The sequence below is a fragment of the Excalfactoria chinensis genome, chromosome 5, assembly GCF_039878825.1.
Source record: "Excalfactoria chinensis isolate bCotChi1 chromosome 5, bCotChi1.hap2, whole genome shotgun sequence".
Taxonomy (NCBI): domain Eukaryota; kingdom Metazoa; phylum Chordata; class Aves; order Galliformes; family Phasianidae; genus Excalfactoria; species Excalfactoria chinensis.
In genome coordinates this window covers 13,204,572-13,225,119 of record NC_092829.1, presented here as the reverse complement: position 1 = coordinate 13,225,119, position 20,548 = coordinate 13,204,572, and the positions used below count along the sequence as shown (strand labels likewise).

At 43.4% G+C, this 20,548-nt stretch overlaps 1 protein-coding gene and 1 non-coding gene across 4 annotated transcripts in view; both read right to left on the bottom strand.

Annotated features, from left to right (window-relative positions):
• The window catches only part of SYNE3 (spectrin repeat containing nuclear envelope family member 3), a 48,472-nt gene extending 37,323 nt beyond the window's left edge, over positions 1–11,149 (bottom strand). For 2 of the 3 annotated variants that reach the window (XM_072338380.1, XM_072338382.1), the window contains exon 1: positions 11,035–11,149. The gene's annotated coding sequence lies outside the window, so the exon portion shown is untranslated. Of the gene's footprint in view, positions 1–10,704; positions 10,800–11,034 lie in introns of those variants that run through there. The other variant, XM_072338381.1, reaches the window with a different exon arrangement.
• An 8,751-nt stretch (positions 11,150–19,900) lies between these two features.
• LOC140253666 (small Cajal body-specific RNA 13) lies at positions 19,901–20,173 on the bottom strand. Its single transcript, XR_011903942.1, has one exon.
• Positions 20,174–20,548: the final 375 nt, after the last annotated feature.

The window sequence follows — 20,548 nt, the reverse complement described above, 5'->3', positions numbered from 1 at the left end:
ACCAAACACTAAGATCTGCTCATATGAAAAAAGAGAGAAAAGATCACTGCTAAACTATTGAAATGCTGTCAAAAGGATACATCAGGATAAATAAAGTCAGACCCAGCCAGCCAGCATTTGGACATAATTTAAAGTAATATTTGTATTAAGCTGATAATGCCAGGCTGTACACTGCAAAAAGACAGTGGTTTGTGTTCAGACAAAGCTAAGCTATGGAGCAAACAAGGCCTTCTTATGTCCTAAACAATACATTTTTGGAACTGCCAGCAACTTTATCCTCCAAAATCTTTACTCAGAAACAAAGCAGACCGCTGCAAAACTGCGTCTCAAAATGAATTTTGAGTGGTTTGAGAACATTTCTGGAACTGACTAAGGGAGGCTCTTTTCCTGTGACTCATTTTTGCCTGAACTCTTGCAGTTTCCACATTTTCATCACCCTCCCCCTACGCTCATTTGCCAGGCTCTGTGGGTTAAGGACCAGGAATGCAGCTCTGCCTCCAGCTGCAGAGTTTGCTCCCAGCAGCACAGGAGTTTGCTTCTGCAGTGAGAGCAACATCTCCACAACACATATAGCCCAGCGCTGCACAACAGGGAGGATGCGTGTCTCCTGGATGAAGCAACACTGTCTTTTTAGTCATCACATGAGCCTGAATGAGGACTGGAGTCTCACAGTTTATAAAGCTAAAGGGTATTTCAACCTCCTCCTACTGAGGTTAATTAAAAACACAGCTAAGCGTAAAGCCATGGCAGCTGAAAGTCGTGTTTATCAGCAGTCCACATCTAGCAAGAGGGACCCAGGAGTTATTTAAGGCTGTGATCACAGGTAATTACCTTGCTGAGCATCCAGAGTAAAGCTGATACTTATTATTCTCACTCTTGCATCATCCAATCTTAATCACATTAAAAAAAATAAAAAATAATAAAAAAAAAATTGTAAGAAACCATGGATCTTTTTTTTTCCCTGGGTACAGCTGAGAACAGAGCTGCCGAATCTTTTATTTAGATTCCATTGGGAACACAGGGCCTACTTCCTCAGAACAACTGTGAAAATCCTACCCAAAATATAATGAACATCCCGAGGGCCACCAGCTTCCAGAGGGCTAATGCAGATACACACCCAGAGCAAACGATCACCATCAGCAGTGGATCTGAATGCATGCATTGGTGCATTTGACAAACACATTTCCTGAGTGATGTGTCATCGCTCTGGTGGTTCTCAAACATTAAGAACAGGAAGAAACATAAAGGTAGAGATCTTTATAATGCAAGTAATATGTAATTCTTCTACAAGGAGTAGTGTACATCATGGCAATAACTTAACTTTGGTCTAAGAGAAATAATCTTTTCTCAGTGATCTCCACAGCCAGCTTTTAATGGTGTTATATTTTAAATCTATTTCATGTCAGCTGAATCCTCCCACTGCATTTGCCCTTTGAATTCATAGTTCAGAGCTCAGTGGGAATCTTGCTAAAGGCTGATTCAGAGAACAAAGGAACCAGGTTATCTCTTTCCAAAAGAAAAAGCGTACTTCTGTGATGTCTGCTACACTGCAGTCCAACAGAGCCTCCAACAGCTGGACAATCTTCACAGAAGCCACAAGGAGCACAACATGAGTGACAAAGCAAGACGCAAATGATACTCCCTTTTTAAAACTTAATTTGGAATTTCTTTTATCTTAACTTGGGTATTTGCAATAAATTAAGATATGTTTCAATGGTGGTATGCAGGAAGTGAAAACCACACTACTAGACAAGTTTCAGGAAAGGAATTACACTTGTCCCAGTCTGGCTTAAGGCTGTGAAAGCTGATATGCCCTCCCAACTCCAACAGACACTGTTAACCTCACTAGTTGCCCCTTATCTACAACCATGGCCTTGTGGTGATTTCTATGGCTGGGATAGTCCTGCTACATTTTCCTGTCTTACATGAAGGTGTTCTCCATTCTGGCCTTAGAATTATATATTCTGCTGCTCAAAGAACAGTTTATCTGTCCTTATTTCATCACATAATGCCCTTTGCCTCTCTGCTACTACCCTTCTACTGAGCAGATGATGCATGGGCTTTCCCCAGAGAAAAGCAAGCAAACAGGCAGGCAGCACACACTTGCTTGTTTATGACACACATGGGCTGCCCACTCCTCTAGCACAGTGCTTATTTCTGTCTCCTTTCCAATGTAATCCAAATTTATGACACTTCAAGGAACTTAATGTTCTCAAGGTTTCTATCTCTCCAATAAATTTAATGGGAAGTGGAAAAAGTTCAAGTTATCAGGAGCTGAAAGAGAAACACAAGCAGCATGGTCTTGGCTATCTCATTTCCTTATGAAATAAAAGGAATAAATCTCACAAAACCCTGGGAGTTCTGGAAGAATGACTGCTAAAAGCCTGCAGGGATTTGCCTGGTGTTCCCCTGGGGGTGTGCAGCACCACAAGGCTGTGGGGATATGGATGCTGGAGTGCAGCTCAGTGGGACTGGCATCAGCAGCATGTGGTGTGAAGAGAAACCCAGGGCTTCCTCCTCACCACTGCCAAGGCAGTGCAGGATTTCCTCTCTGCTGCTTGCTGCACGGTAGCAGTGAGACAGGGAGATACAAGAGTAAAGACGTAGGAGATCAGAAAAATAACAAAAAGAAATCTATCAGTGTGCTGCCTCTGTTTGAAAGGTAAGATTTAAATAGAAATAATCCCCAGAAACTACTAAGAGTTCAGGTCATTAACAGCAGGTTAATTCCTAAGGATTAATGCTTGAAATTATCACGCCTGACAAATGTTTGCTGAACAGGAACAAATCCAAAATACTCAACATGAAAACCAGTGAGATATAGTAGCACAGACAGATACAAGTCAGAGATGAGCTAACAATTTTTAAAACTAAAACTGCTACCATAATTATAAATTTCCTCTCTACCCACTTCATCTTTTCCTTCTTTTTCATTCCCAGGTCCCCAGCAGGAGATTCCCCTTGCAGGCTGACACACTAATCTAGATTCTGGTCTCACTTAAAGCTCATATAAAGTGGAGGTCAGCTGGTATTTGCAGGCAATGTGACTGCACTCAAGATAGTGTACATCCCAAATGAGTCCAAATGGCCAACAAGCATCTCTAGTTTTACAGTTGGTGAACTTGAGATTTGTATTACACTGAGCAACATCCATAAGAGTACAATGAACGTAAGGAGGAAAGGTGGAGAAAACAGGGAAAAGGAAATGTGGAAGAAAAAATTGTTGGTTCTGAATCCACTTCCAAATTAGAGGTTAAACAGAGAGAAATTTATGTCCCCTTCTTCCATCTCAGCGAGCAGAACCAAGCAGTACATGCAAACATGGGAAAAGGTGAAGAGAGGAAAAGTGAAAAATCTAGGTGAAAAATAGGAAAAGAAAATCTAAATGGGAGAACAGCACTGGGATAGAAATTCTATATTGGGCTACCACTGTTGAGTTTCTAATACAGTGGATTAACTGAAGACCAGCAGTTCAAGATAAGCTGCAAACCCTCTCTGAGACAGGAACACCATCAGAGCCAACTGAGCATAGAATTTTGCCAACAGTAGTGAAAAGTGACAACAAACAGGAGTTAGTCATGGTGGCAGCGCACTTCAGAGAGGGAAGTGATAAACCGGCTGTTTTCCAGCTATCTTGTTAGGCTTTTGCTAACCTGAATAATCCTCAGAAATGATGCAAAGCACATCAGCTTGCAGATTAACAGTGAAAGCAAAGGAGTCCAGTATCTACCTCGGTAAATTCAAACAGCCACAGCCCAGAGGCAGAAAAGAATGGATTAATCTAGCAGTCAGAACAGCAACATTCCCCATAAAACTTTCTGTAATTTAGATCAAAGCAAACCATATTTTAAAAGGAAACTGTAGTTTCAGCAAAGCATAGCGAATGTTCCTACTGCATCTAATCTGCCATCTCTTTACTTCCCATTTGAAGAATACTGCTGACAGTTTATCCAGGAATGGAAGTATTTTTCCCACCCTTCTACTGCTTCTGCTGCATTAGGAGACAGCATTTGAGTGGCAATGTTCTTTAGCCAGACATCTGTGTTAAAACACAGATTCATTCATTTTGTAAGAAAACCAGCTGGATGACTTCAGATTCCCTGGCAGTCTGTAACAGTGCAAAGGGTAACACTTTTGCAAACTCAGGGACCAACACCTACACCAAATATTCAAGTTGTCCCAAGTACTGGGCCTGGAGGTACTGGCAGCGGTACAGGCAGGTGTCAGGTTGTTGGTCTTTCTGGTACAGCTGCACTCTGTGCAAACAATGAATCATTAGGCAGAGCCTATGCTGAGCATCTGAAAAACGAGGCTAAGGCAGGCAGTCAGTCATGCTCTGCCCCATTCAAGGAGAAAGTAAGTATTTTGATTTTACTTCTTGGCATTAAAACAAACAAACAGAAAACAAACAAAAGGCCCCATACAATCCCCCACAGAAATCCAAACCCTGATGAATGTTAAATCTTGTTTGAGGGAGATATGGGTTAGCTTTTAGAATAGTTGCTTAACTGAAAAATGGTCTTACAAGTCTCCAAACAAAGGTGAAACCTGCAAGAGCTTCATAAATACCACGTGATAGACAACATAGGAAAAGGACACTGTGGAAAACAATTACCTGTGGAGCGCTGACGCAGGTTATTAATGTTCTGGTAAATTCCAAACCACTGACTAACTACAATTTTCAACACTAGCAAGGCTTAAATAATACAAATAATAATAATAATCTGTGACATCTAAAGTATTGGGATTAAGTGATTAAATGTGTCCACATAATTACTTACAAAAATGTTTCTAAAGAACCTTCAGCTCTTTCATCAGGTAGCAAATGCTACTTTGCTTGGCTGCGAAAAGAAAATGCTAACAACTCTCCTTCATAATTAAATATTCTCACTACACCCAACACCTGGGCAAGTCAGCAGCTGAGGCAAGAAACAAAATACTACTGAAAGCAAGATCTTTGGGGCTGTTGGTAGGCCCTGTCCCAGACAGCCCTAGACAAGTACCACTGGATGGTTAAGGCCTATAGCACGACCAGAGATGCCTGTAGGGGGAATATCTGAATAAGTATTTTGCATAAGGACAGGTGTTTCTATTCATTCTCTATAGTATTGGAAATGACGCAGGCAGTTTGGGAATGCGAGCAGCAAGGTCTGCACTGATAGAAAGGCTGCAAAAGCTGACCATGTGAGAGCAGCCAGAGATGGCACAGCTATGGCCGCACAGCAAAACCTCATAGGTGACCACAGTCTTGCAAGGATTGCCTGCAACATGCTCCTGCTCCCCAGCCCCCCTGGCATAACTCTCTTTGTCACTTCACAGAATCATAGCAACACAGAATATTCCAAAATGGAAGGAAGCCAGGACAATCACCAAGTCCAGCTCCTGGCTCCATACAGCACCACCCCAAATTCAAATCCTCCATCTCAGAGTATCGTCCAAATGCTCCTGAAACTCCAGCAGTTGGGACCTGCCCTGGGGAACCTGTTCCATGCCCACCATCCTCTAGTGAAGAACCTTTTCCTAATTACCCAGCCTGACTCTCTCTGTTGTCACACCTCCACGCCATTCCCACAGGTCCTATCATGGTCACCAGAGTCTATTTCTCCACTATTCTCTTTCTTCCTTCTAGTTTGTCTCCCTCACCACTTATTCATTGATTCTACAACAATATAGAAGCTTCTCCTCAGACAGTGAAAAATCACTCTGGGTACCTCCAACATAGAACCATTTTTCTGACAAGGACCTGCAGTGCAGTGCAGTTATCATGAACTTGGACCCAATGGCATTACCTTCTCATAGAAATCCTTCAGAGAAGAAGCAGTTATGCCTGGAATCATAAGCCAGACAGTCTGCGTAATTATTTCTGTGTCTGGTATTATTTCTGTGCTAAAAGTGTCTTAAAAAGAATAAAGCAATAGCTAAGGTGCAAGGACACGAGGAGAGGGGTAAAGGGTCTACAACAATTTTAAGCTTATAAGTGCAAGGGAAAAAAAAAATAACAGAAAGTCTAGACCTTATTTTCCCTTCTGTTAAGCTGAAGGTATTCTTCATAGGTTTGTGTCTCACACCAGTATGCACCCACTGCCAAAACAACTAATTTAGTAACAGGTCTATAATTTGAGAACATGAGAAAATCCAAATCCCTGCTAAAGTCAATGGCAACACAGAGCCAAGATTTTCCTATGGACCTGAATGACAAGCCAGTGAGAAATTTTTTCCTTGGGTGCTTCCTTTATCTGGAGATCTAAATTAACATAAGCTCTTTTCCTACTGAGCTAGCATTATTAGATACGTACATTACAAAGAGCATGTGCCTAGCCTGCTCGTTTCCACCACTGTGGCTATAGAGCATTTCTGCTGACTTAAATATGGGACATCACCTGTATTTGTCATACACTGTCATCTGCCACTCACATAACAGCTATTGGATTCCTACAGAGCCACAACAGTGCTCATACAAGGCGATGAGCTTGAAGAAAAATCAGTTATTTAAGTTACAGGAAATATATAGCTTGGGGAAGACCAGCAGCTTCAAAGATTGGTTTCTCTTCATTACTGAAATAATCTCCTCACATGACACTACCTCTCTACCTGAGAGACTTGAAAACATGGTGGGTATATCAGCATCTGCTCACCTTCCATCTTCAGTGTCCCTGAACTTCTGCAGACTGCACTGAAAATGGAGTTCAGCATCTGGGTGGTGATCTCTTAAACTATTCCTCAATCAGAGGCAACATATATATTTAGGATTGCCTAGTTACAATGATACAAAAACAAAAGACAAGGATTTGATGCTTGAAATCACATCACACTGCTGCTTAAGGTGGAGACAGCTAAAGTAACCCTTACATTTTTCTCATAGTCCATTTTTCATTGCTGCTTTGTCGGTCCAACCGAATGGACAGGTGAGATAAATCAGTGTGAGATAATCTTGTGGGGTAACAGCTTTAATCTTGTTTTGTAAGTCCAAGTACCTAGACCCACTGTGGTTGCTTATTGTATCTCAGCGTGACACCTCCAACATAGCATCAATTAACATCATCCATAAGATGAGATATTAACATCCCCTTCCACAGATGGAGATATGATGCTTTCACAGGGTCTACCTTTCAGAAGCAGCCTCTGATAGACGGTGCCAGAGCCAATGACATATTCAGCACCCAGAACCTCTGGTCCCCCTCCAACCTCCAGCTGTACATGCTCACCAACACCATGCAGCAAACCTGAGGCACAGAACACAACTCTTCTAAATCACTCTAATGCATTAAGAGAAGGAAGATGGCCATATACTCAGCAATAGCCCATTCATACTTTGTTCGGGAGTCATGAGCTGGAGCCTCCACATCTGCATGTTTCAATTTGAAGAACTATGCAAACACTTCCAGAAGAATTCATATCTTAAGCTGTGTATGTTAGCCTGGGCCAAAACAATACTTACAGGTTCAGGTTGCTCTTGAAAATTAAGCATTTTCAAGGAGTTTTTAAGAACTTCTCTTAATCAAATATAACTTCCTGACTATTCTGTTATTTAGCTCCACGAGTCATGACACTGGAGAGATTACAAACTGCTGTCACTCTCCAGCAGCAGTGGGAATGTGTCTGGGAGAGGATGCCAGCAGACTGGGCAAGCAACACAGTAACGTAGAATGGCTTGGGTTGGAAGGGACCACCAAGGATCATCGAGCTCCAACTCCCCTGCTGCAGGCAGGGCTGACAACCTCCATACGTAGTACTAGACCAGGATGCCCAGTGCCCCATCCAACCTGGCCTTGAACACCTCCAGGAACAACCTCTCCGGGCAGCCTGTTCCAGCATCTCACCGCTTTCTTGGTAAAAATCTTCCCCCTGACTTCCAACCTAAATCTTACCTCCTTCAACTGTTTCCTCTTGTCCTGCTATTATCTACCCTTGTAAAGAGTTGAGTCCTTTCCTGTTTATAGGCTTCCTTTATGTACTGGAAGCCTGCAATGAGGTCACCCTGCAGCTTTTTCTTCTCCAGGCTGAACAAGGCCAACTCCCTCAGCCCATCTTCTTGTCAGGCTTCAGTTTCCTCAGCTGTCCCACAGATACAGCATAACACAACTGCCTGAAAGGAACCTGAAGGTTTCTGTGGGTCTGACTGCTCTTCTACTAAAGCCAGGGTTCTTTTTAATAACTATTAACTGCAGGCATAGCAACATATGTGTGTATAGGATTCATTGGTGACAGCTACTGTATCTGAATAACAGATACTAGTGCTAAGTATAACAACAAATCTCCTGGCACATGCTATTCCACATGGGCCTCTCACTCATCCAGCGCATCCAAGTATTACTGCCATAGTTATGAGAAGGCTTTCAGCATAGCACATCAGTAAAAATGGCTATTCTATCTTTTTAATACCACTAAACAAACACCAGTTAAGAAAAAAACAAGCAACCTGAAACTTGATATCTGATTTTCAGGCAAACTACAACCTCATGGATGTTGTTTCTTCTTGTGTCTTGAGGATCTTCCTCAATCTCCACTAGTACATTATTTCACGTATTTGCTCTGTGAGATCCTAAGGCTGAGATGGCAACTTAATCCTCATCGTACCACAGCCAAAACATGAATTCCCATGAAATCCCTTGCTATGAAGAGCTTCCTGTCAGGCCCAAGTCTTCTGCTAGGCGTAACACAGATAAGGTCCCTGTATTAACACACATGACAAGTCAGTCCTGCCAAAAGGAAACTAAAATGCCCAGATCATATTTAAAATAACCATAATCTTCCTCAGAATACAAGCCCTGTATTACAGGTCAGAACAGTCTAAAATTCCTGTTCAGACAGATAGAGACATCCAAGATTGCTTATTAACCTTATATAGATTGTCAATGAAAATGTCCTTCTCTATCAAACAAGTTTACTACCTTTATTTTGACATTGAGGTGTGGCAATTTCAGATAGTATAAATGGCCAGAGTTCAAAACTCCATGACTTATTCAGTTGTAAGTCAGCATGTTGCTGAGTCATCAGTTTTCATAGAAGGAAATCACCTTCTTACAGCACACTTGTATACAAATATTTATATACAATTAGGCACTAACACAAGCTGCCCTGAGAAGCTGTGGATGCCCCACCCCTGGAGGCATTCAGGGCCAGGTTGGATGGGGCCCTGGGCTCTTATCTGATCAGGGGGCAGCCCTGACCATAGCAGGGAGTTGGAACTAGGTGGGCTTTAAAGTCCCTCCCAACGAAAGCCATTAAGGGACAACAATCAAGGGATTAAGGGACAACAAGCACCTTATTTCCAATAGAACCTGTTGTAAAAGATGAAAGCTAGCTATCCCTGAAACTGTGATGCAGGTGCTAGACTTGGAGCATCTACCCATATCACACACTTGTAAATGGAAGTACAGCTGCATCCTGAGCTCAAGCATTCAGAGATGTATTTCAGGATGATTTGAGAGCCACAGAGAACTGGAGGGAACAAAAATGGCTTACCCGAAAGGAAAGGCAAGATGCTCTCAACAATTAGCATATGAAAGCCAGACAGAGGATACATGCATTGGGAATGGTTCACAGATGTGGAAAACTTTTGACCAGGATGGGAGGGAAAAGAAACAGCGAAGCATGTAACAGAAGAAAAGAATTGAAACCAACACAGGAAGGGGCAAACATGCAGCACCACACCCTAAGAGGCAGTAAATTGTGTCTTCTTTGGGAGTTTGAGGGCTATAGAGATCTGGTGATTCACAAAGAACGTGGAAACAACACTGTGTGTAGGGGAAAACTGTTTTACACAGAGACCATCAGCTGTGTCAAGTTCCACTTCCTGGCAGCTAGTCTGGAGGGAACAGTGCTCCCATGACTCACTACGAGTTTGCTTCTCGAAATAAAAGTTGCCAGGGGACTGCGGCGGGTTGCATTTCCTTGCTTTCTTTACACACTTGGCAACCAAAAAGGCCACACCAAGCCAACGTGCGTTTCAACTGCCCATCAACGGATCCGAGACACTGTTAGAAAAAGCAGCAGAACGGTTGAAAAGCAACCAATCAGCTTGTCAAGTTTTGCTGCGTTTTTCAAATTCCTTCTTCAAAAAAAAAGAGCCACCGCGTACAGAGGCTTTCAGATGGCACGTGGAGGGCTTAGAAGTGGCAAGCAGAAGTAGTAGAAGCAAGGAGCTGGTTTGATCCGCACAGTGGTATTTTTGATCACTGATATAAGATAGCGAGGCAACGGAGAAGGGAGGCAACCCACTGCTTTGACAAATTGTAGAAGCATAGCCTTGCAACCCTCGTTTTTACAATTAATCATTGATTCCTGCAGGTTGCATGCCATAAATGCGTTTGAGAAGAGCTATTTCTAGGAATAAGGCTTTCCAGAACAAAGACTTGAGTTCACACGAGTCAAACCGATAAGCATTTGGAAATAAACACCGTGGCAGAGAAGGGCATGGGAGAAGCCAAAACCTTATTGTGCATCGAGTGGGGATGTAAAGGTGAAGGGTAACGGCTCTTACGGACAAACCGGGACCATTCTCACTGCTCGAGACAGTGCCGCGTGAGAAGCACCGGAGCTGAGCTGGGCTATCTTCAGCCGGGGGTTAGGGGACAGGATAGGGAACAGAAAGCGTGAGCACGGAGTGCCGCAGGAACGTGACAGCCACGGCGAGCAGCCGGCTGGCAGCGAGAGCCTGACACCTGGGGAAGAAAAGTTGCAAGCCGCTGCTCGCGCTCTTACCGGGCTGCTCCTCGTGGACAGATGCGGTTATTTTCTTATTTAAACGAAGGCATTCAATAAGAGGCTTTACCCGCCCGCTTATTCCACTAAGGAGCGGTGCTGCAGGGCCCCGCAGCCGCACCGTCACGCAGGAGCTGCGCGGCGGGGACACCGTTAGAGCCGCACGGCCGTGCCGCAGCCGCCCTGGCGCAGGGCTGTCCTTGGCGCTCTGCGCTGCCGAGGGGCCTCGTCCACCTCCACTGGGCGGGACGGGACGGAACGCGGGGGCTCTCCCGCAAAGCGCCGCCTCACCGTTACTCCCCGGAGCAGTCAGGCCCGCGCCCCACTCACCGCCGCGGCACCCGCCGCCACCGAGCGTCCCCACGGGGCCGCGGCGCTTCTCCCTCCGCTTTGCTCTCCTCCTCTCGATCGCCCTCGGCGGGGCCGCCCGGCACCGGCCCCGCCGCTCAGGGGCTGCGCGCAGAGCCCGCCCTCGGCCCTCCCCGCTGCGCCGCCGCCCGGCCCGGCGGGAGGCGTTATGCAACGCAGCGGTGCGGAGTGGACGGCGGGGCCGGGCCGCGGGGCTGACAGCTCTGGGAGGGACGGGGCGGGTCTGGGGGGCTCAGGTGAGCTGAGTGCCGGCAGAAATAGCCGAATTTCTCACAGAATTCTGTTTGGAGACTTAGAGCTCTAACACCCAGCGCTGTTAGATTCGTGACACAAACATGAACGTTCCCCAGACGTGCAGGTGGGTGCAGAAATCCACACCGGCCCACGGACAGCAGCAGCACGGCAGCTTCCCACCAGCTGTACGTGAAGGAAACAGCCCCAGGGCTCTGCAGTTGTTCGTTTCGGTGCATGGAGCGTTCAAACCGAAAGTTGGAAGGCAGAGCAAAACCTGGCAAGCCAAAACCGTTGTTTGAATTAGGCGGTTCTGTTATAACCAGTCCAAGCAAGAAGTCTACAGCATACGTCCAAGTTATTGTGGAAAGATCAGTTAAGAAACAAATAAACAACAGAGGTGGTGCGCTGGTAAGCATGAAGCGGGCTCTCCTGGCAGCCAGAGGCTGGAGCCATGGACGTCTTGTACTCACCTGCAGCAGCAGAAAGTTCTCATTGCACGGAAATGGCCCCAAGGGGGGAAGAACGAACAGCTTTGTTGTATTTGAGCAATAATGCAGTGTAAACAAACAGCGAGTGTGTGGAGCTTTTCGGTATTTCTCAAGGCACAGAAATGTTCTTTGTGAGAGGTTGTGTTGCTGCCTTCTGCTGCTGACAACTGCTGCTCTTATCTGCATAACAAGCAGAAAAACCGGGTGCTTCTGATAGAAGTCTCTGAGCCATATATAACAGCCCTGAGGCCAAGAGCCGCGGGACACATCATCCAGAAGTGAAAACAGAGCAAGCTGCAGGAGTCAGTGAGAAGCAGAGGATGAGGGTTGTCCAGTGGTGCCACATCTCAATGCAGGCCAGCACACACCAGCGATGTCCCCTAGCCATGTAAGCAAGGGTGGCCTCTGAGGGCTGACTTTTGCCCACAGCTTACATTTGAGATGGTGTTAATGCAGCCCCACCTGGAATAACTCAGTATGTAAACTGCTCCCAAGTCATCAGGATTTGCTGCCCTTCATTCACAGTGGAGAAGGATAACGGGAATTTGTAAGAATTATTTAATGGTAAGACACATGTATTTTTATAGTTGGTTCTGACCTTGAGGCATCGAACACCGGAGGTGGGCCCTTAATTACCCCAAACTGTGCCACTATGATCTATTTAAGTTGTCACTGAAAGGGGAACTGAATGCTGCATTGCTGCATATGCTTGTGGACAAGTGAGTCCCCTAACTTGGGAAATCTGATTTACTCTCTAGCATGGTTTTGACTTACTTGGAGTGAAGTTCATATCAACAGTGTAAAACAGCATCTACGCCCATGCAACTGCTCATGCCTCACAGTAAACTCAGGGCTGGTTATCTTTTAGTAATCTTTGGAATAGTGAGAAGAGCTGCACATGTTCCAGAGAAGTTGAACTCCACAAGTATGCATGTAGAAGATGTAGATGATAAAGACTAGATAATCTTACGAATTTTCATTGGGAAAGTTGGCTCAGATATTAAAGTATATCAACAGTCCTTACTGGCAGCAATTAATTTGTAACAAAAACACCCCCTAAGACTTTGTACAACTGGATCTTCTAAGTCCAAAATGAGAACAGCCCCTTGCATTCATAAAGCTTGCTGGTGGTGGACAGTGCATCATTATATTTAAAAATCATTAAGTTCCTTCTCTGCATTTCCCCATGTGGCAGCTTGCATGGCTCTGATGGCTCTGATTTCGCTAGCTCCAACAGCTTTGTACATTCTTAGTTAGAAATATATGCAGGCAAACAGCAGGCATTAAGTAAACGAACAGTCAGTACATTATCTAAACAATATAAAGCTGCACACACACCACACCTAAACAACAACAGAGAGGTCAGAACGGCTGAAATTAGAGTGAAAGGGTGGGGAAGCCTCTGAAAATGACAGAACAGCAGCTCTAATCCTCTTTCATTGGAAGAAAGGAACGTATATTTAGAAGCCATTTGCTCAGCCTCTCAACCAAACCACAAGCGGCTGTCAGTGAACACGCAGCATTTTCAGACATTTCCTGTGATGTGCAGAATACCCAATGGACTGGGTGGGAAGCACCAAATAGTGCTACTGACACGCACATGCATTGGCAGGGTTTACTCCGCAGGACTGACGACCCACCACAGGAAGAAGTGCAGCAGAAAAGCACTTATAATGCTGCAGGGTAACTGCTCTCTGTTATTAGCATAACACACCCATTTACCACACTCATAACCGATGACAAACAAGTACTACAAGATATTAAGATGTTTCCCTTTTTGCTTGCTTGGGTACAGCAATGTCAAGTTGTTATTCATAATGAGTCATTTGGCAGTCCTGTGGTGAGAGAAACAGCATTTATTGGGATAGAAACATTGGTGTGCAGTATACCGGTGACATACGTCTTTGACATAACAGGTTTTGTCACTTGGACTTCTTGGGGTTTGTTGTTTCTTTTTTTAGTTATGAGAAGTTGTTGCACGTGGCTTGATAGAAAACTTCAGTAGGCGATGGCAGCAGTTGCTACAGAACACCTCTTCCTGAGTGGGTGAGGAATGAAGTGTCATAAAAAGCTCTAAAGCAACAAATCTTCAGGAAGAGCAGAGCAAGATTCCCATCAATTAGATGAGCTAACAGATTCTGGATTCATACAGAGATCATACAGACCTGCCATTTCACATTCTCCCTACTGCACATTTTGAGGCTTTCCTTCTGTATTGCTAGTTTCCACCTCCTGGGCAGACAGACCACTTGTAGAAGGAAGTTGGACCTTGCGATGGAGAATCAGTTCCCTTTACAATGCCATTATAAATGCCTTGAGAGTGTTTAATGCTGAAGGGTAATACTATAACTAAAAATGCTTGCTAAGCACACTTACCTGGAGTCAGCAGGTCAGCAGCTACACGCCACAAGTTTTTCTTCACACAGTTCCTGTAACACAGGAATTACTGAACAGAACATCAAATTTCCTGGGAGCAGAACCCCAAGCCCTTCTCCTCTTGTAGTCATGAATGCTGAAGTTATGGGATCTCTGTGCCCCCCACTCCCTGCAGCAATTATTTTTTCCCTAAAAGTTGTAACATTTAGGCACCAACAAGGTTATCAGCTAAGCAGGAAATTAAGTTTCTAAGATGTCTATGTTCTTTTTCCCTCCCAAAGTAAAGACTGAATACTATAGAATGGCTTGGGTTGGAAAAGACATTAAAGCCTACTTAGCCCCAACTCCTGCCATGGGCAGGGTTGCTCCCCACTAGGTCCAGCTGTCCAGGGCTCTATCCAACCTGGTGTTGAAGACCTCCAGGGATGGAGCATCCGCAACTTCTCTGGGCATCCTGTACCACTGCCTTACCACCTCGAGTAAAAATAACTTCATCTTACCATCTCATCTAAGTTTTTCCTCCTTTAGTTTAGCTCCTTTTTTTCCTCCTGTCATATCAACTGCAGCACTCAGCTTGGTGTTGTCTTGCAAATTTGCTGTAGAACTTCATGTTCTTCTTTTAAGAAAATTTAATTAACTGACTGAGCCATCACTGTGCCCTGTCAGCCAAGAAGGCAAACTGCATTTTGGTGTGTGTTAAACACAGCACAGCCAGCAAGTCAAAAGAGGTGATTCCCCTTCTATACTTTGTATTGATGCAGCTTCACCTAAAGCATTGCACGTAGGAGGCTCAGTGGTGATCTTATCAATGCATATAAATACCTGAAGGGAAGGTATAGAGAGTATGGAGCCAGGCTCTTCTCAGTAGTGCCCTAAGCTGGGGAAAGACACATTGGGCACCAACTGCAAACATAGGTTCTGTCTGAACACCAGGTAACTTTTCTGAACTCTGGCATAGGTTGCCCAGAGAAACCAGAGTCTCCTCCATGGAGATGTTCAAAAGCTGCCTGGACACTCTGCACTGGGATTAACCAGGTGACTCCAGACATCCCTTTTAACCTCAGCCAATCTGTGATTTTTATATTTCTTAAGTCTCAGATCTTACACTACTATTAATTCATGCTTTTAACTCTCTGCAGACCAGAAATGTTTGATCACTTTATTACAGTAGTAGCCAGAGGCCAACTGTAGCCAGATGCCTAGTATGCTAGGGAGTCTGAGCACCTAGAAGACTAGAAGTTCTGGTGAAGCAACAACATAATCATGCAAGAAAGCAGATGAGAGGGATATGTTGACTTCTGCTTGAAAATGTGGAAGAAACAAAACCAAAGTGGAAAGTTATGTTTAGAAGCATGCAGCAATGCAGCATTAACTTCTGCTAGCTAACAGCAATGCCCCCAATTGAAGTCAGTAGGAGATAAGCCAGCGTGAAGACAAGACCTGTTGGATATTCCACAGGATCTGAAGCCAAATATCCTGTGTCCAATTCCAGTATGTTAGATTTTTTTCCCTTCTCCTCTCCACACACCTTGTGTTTTTCCAAGTAAAATACCATAAATTAGCTTTAAAAAGCATTCTCTGGAGTCCACAGGAAAAACAGCAAAGACAACTGTTGAAATATAACATTCCACAACCTTTCTACTATAACAGTTTATCACAATAAATTACGTTTTTCTCTCCTTGCTTCCATTCATGCTATAAACACAGTTTTGCTATTTTTATGTCTGTGACACTCAGCCTGCAGTTATACTTTCACCTACTCTAATCTTTCAGCCTCTAGAAATGCCAGCTCTGTGAAGCAACTTATGTGCTTGTATTAATCTTTTCAAGGGCCGGAAACACGAGCTAGAAAAAATGCCTGTTGTTTGCCCATATTTAAAAGAGGATACAGTTCTAGGAAACGTCCTTTGTTTTATTTTTCTCCCTCCCCAGAGTGTGGACTTTAAATCATTCACCACAGTGAATTCACCACCACAGCCTTGCACAGAACTACAAAAGCATGCAGATCAACTTTCTTGAATCAAAGAGTCTCAGACTGAAGCACAGTGATAGAAACCAGCTGCACCTCTGTCTCTTCACGACTCTCACAACTAGTATCAAAACAGATCTGTGGACAAAGATGAAAGGCTATTGATGGGGAAGGGAGCATAAGGATGATTCAGACATATCTGCTCTACTGTACTCTACAGGGCCCAATTATCAAAAAGTGATTGTTTAAAGTCTGAGCTTTTCCCCAGGCTTCTGTTCATAGGGTGAAAATACTTTTTTCTTAAATTAAAAAACAACAACAACAACCTGCATAAAACAGGCCTTTGTATGAGACAAGCAAGTGCTACAATTAAATGTCACATCTTTTCAATATAAGATTTTGTCTTTCAACTTGCAATTAAGTAGCTGCTGTGCAATTTCAGATGGCACAGGAGGGAACAAACTGAGACGATGCAAGGGAGGTAAGCTACTAACAACTTCAGAGGATGAACATGCACCACTGCAGCACTGAAACCCACACAAAAAGATGTATACAAGCAAGAGGAAGGCGACTTTATTCTACACAGTACTTCATATAATAGTGGGACTACAAACATCTTTTTGTAAGGATATCACTGACCATAATTGTTAATTTCAATTTGGCTTCTCACTTAAATCTCACTCTCTTCATTCCCGATGTCACTTCTACGCTGCTACAAGCATTAAGTTTATAGCTAAAAATTAGTCTCAACATTTCCACATATAGTTGAGAATTACCCTCAACATTTGTACAGAAGAGCTTATTTATTCCATATAAAAAAATCACATAGATAATAACTGAAGAATCTCCAGGGCTACTTCAGTACCACCTGGTCAAGAAAAGCTTAAAAAACAGCAAGCAATTCACATGACTTCCGCTCACAGCATTTGGTTCTTTTTTAAAGGGAATTTATGAGAACTTTACAAGTTAACAAACGTATATATATATCTAGAAACAAACAAAAAGAGGCTAAAGGATTTGTAATGAAAATCACAATCTTTATTGAAACATTATAGCACCACGTTTATACTGCTAAGATAAACTTACACTCAAGGTACATCATAACAATTCTGTCTACTTCACAAATATGCTGTTGTGTGCAAAATGCTTCAATTTTTACTTGGAGAAACTTTTAATACAGTTGAAATCCACACGTGGGGACCTGCTTGGTAATATCTGCCTTGTTCCATGGAGCAGATATTTGGCCGCTGATGCTTATTACAGTTCTGGTGATGTTTTTCCAACACGTAACATTTCTCAAAATAAAACATACCTTGCTGAACATTCTTACTTATAAAAACAAAACACACAGAAGAAAAAAAACACAAAAAACTTATATAGAAGCAGGCCACCAAGATGATCAGAGGGCTGGAGCACCTCTCATATGAGGAAAGGTTGAGGAAATTAGGCTTGTTTAGCTTGGAGAAGAGAAGGCTCCAGGGAGAGCTCACTGTGGCCTTCCAGCACTTGAAGGGAACATATAAACAGCAGGGGGAATGGCTGTTTACACAAGTGGATAGTGACAGGACAAGGGGGAATGGTTTTAAACTGAGACAGGGGAGGTTTAGGTTGGATATTAGGAGGAAGTTTCCCACACAGAGGGTGGTGACACTGGAACAGGTTGCCCAAGGAGGCTGTGGATGCCCCATCCCTGGAGGCATTCAAAACAAGGCTGGATGTGGCTCTGGGCAGCCTGGTCTGGTGGTTGGTGACCCTGCACAGAGCAGGGGGCGAAACAAGATGATCATTCCGGTCCTTTTCAACCCAGGCCATTCATGATTCTATGATTATTTAATGGAGGATTTTCCTGGTAATAGCAATTATTATCTCAAGTGATTGTTGCACTATTAAGGTAAGGGAATTCAAAAGAACTAACCATTCTCAGTGGCAGCAAAAATCCAGTTACTGCAACCTGCCATTTTAGTCAAGTGACTCAGCCAGGGACCTTCAGCGGGCAGCCCTGAGCTGTCAGAGCCCTCTCGTGGACACTAGATAGAATCTCATCAGAGCTTTTCTTGCCTCACTGCAACTAACAGTCTTAAAACAAACGGTCTTTAGCTTTCATTTGCTCAACACTTGACCCAAGACCAGTATACCTGTATTTAACAGATAATTTCTCTTTCTCAACTTTATGAAATGGTTTTTTTAGGCTCATGAAAAAATCTGCCATTCTTAACTCCAAGTCAAAAAGAGGCCAAGAGATGCACAAAGCATACTCAGAGGTGGCGCTTCTGAACTCTGTATGGAAATTAACTTATATATAGTTATACTTCCTTTGTAATAGTGAAAGACTCAAGGACTGCTACCACCTGCAAATAAGGAGGAAAGGTCTAAAAGGCTCTGCCCAGGCAACACAGTTGCAAGAAGCTTGCTTATACTAAACAGCAATTCTACTCTATTCCAAAGCTCACACCACAAGGTTATTGTCATAGGACAGCTTGCACAATTCCCATAGCACACTTAGTACACTTATCATACTGGGACTAATTACTTGGTACTAAATTGCATTATATATTAATTACTTTGAAATATAAAAGGTGTCTAATTTAAAGGTCTGCCTTCTAACTTGAACATTTCATATTCTAGTCACTCAGTACAGGACACAAAACACTTTTTCTTATTAGCATGACTTCTCCATGTTAAAGGCAGAGATCCTTACACAATCCAAATCCAACATGCAGCTTACTATAAAAGTTTCACAGCTTCTTCTCCAGCATTCAAAATACATGCACGCCACACAGATTTTAACTGTGCAGTCCAGAGCTGTAGGTATCCTGAGCATTCTAACTGGTCTCAAAGGACAAGCTGATGCTGCCAGATATTGCCCTGATGGCATGCCTCAAATTGTTTACCTGGCATGCAGAACAGGAGCTTCAAAAAAAGCTTCGAGACAATAAAAACACTGAAGTAGATCTTAAATGTTAATGCACATAATAATGCTTCATTTCCAGACTCTGTCACAAGTAAGGAAGACATATCTGACTAGGACATAAAGAGGTGTCCTGCCCTGATAAGCTGAAACAAGCCTTTTCTGCTGATCTTTTTAACCAGCTGCCTCCGCCTCATCCCTGCCACACACACCCATTTTATTTCCCCCCCTCCCCCCCACCCCAAAGGGAAAAGCCTCTGTGACTATATCTTTCTTAGACACCTTTGTTCTTGTGTATGTATAAGAAACTCAAACCATCAACTCATAACTACTAGTTTCATTCAGCTGCAGAAGGCCTGGAAGTGATTGAGTTTAAACCTTGCAGCTTGAGCAAGCTTTTGTTACTGCTTTCAAAATGAGGTGATAACAGTTCGTCTAAGAGAAAGAACAGCAAAACATCAGAAATCCTGCAGGAGTTCCATTAATACTTCTTGTGAACAGGCGATTTAAATCATTATCATCGTCTGGAAAATAAAACATAAGTCGTTCCAGTTTAGTCTAAAAGTACACTGGACAAAGACTACAAATATTTTTAGTTCTCTGTTACTACAAAGAACTGTAGTGGATTAATTGCTCTAAGTCTTACCGGCAGCGAAAAGGATTTACCTACTTAAAGAATGCTGCATACTTTCAAATACAAAAACATTTGACCAAACTACATGTTTCCTTTCAAATGCTTCTTGCCAAGCTTAGCATTACCTCACGAAGCCAACCTCACAACACTGCAACAATAAACTGAATTCAGGTACTTCTGTTTAACCCAACACTCAGGCTTTGGAGAAGCTTTCCAACATTTATAGCAGTTTTTAAGTGTTCAGCAGACGTTACTTTATTTGCTAAACAATATCAGACTGCAAAATTGCTCTTACTGTTGATAGATCAATAATGACATGGGATAAGTCATTATCTCCGTGGCAACAGGATTAGAACTGTGAGAGGAATATTGCGCATGTTGCTGCTGCTGCTCTAACAGGCATGCCTCGGCTTCCTCGCACTGCTGCTCTCTCTGCAAGCCTGGTTTGCCCAGAGTACCACCAACCAAGGGCATCTCTTCGACTACAGAGGATTCTGCTGCAGCTGAGGTTATACTGTTCCTGAAGGAGCTTACCCCCACAAGGGTTTATGACCCCTCAGTTTGATGTCTCCATTATGCTTCTCTTTTCTCATTAACCATATCCTTGTGGAAATAGCTGGGATTAGATATGGGAATCCAAATACAATCAAAATTCCGTCACAACTTTTATTAATTTTTAATTAAGAATTCTAGTTCAGCATGGTAACATCTTCACCTTGTTAATTAAATTTCAATTAATCCCCTTCTGAATCTCCAGGATATTAAAGCAACAGGCACCTTTCTGGTAGACTGGAAGTGACAAACTGGGCCACTGGGCCTCTTGTACATAAGACTTACAGAACTTCTTTGTAACATATCGGCTTGAC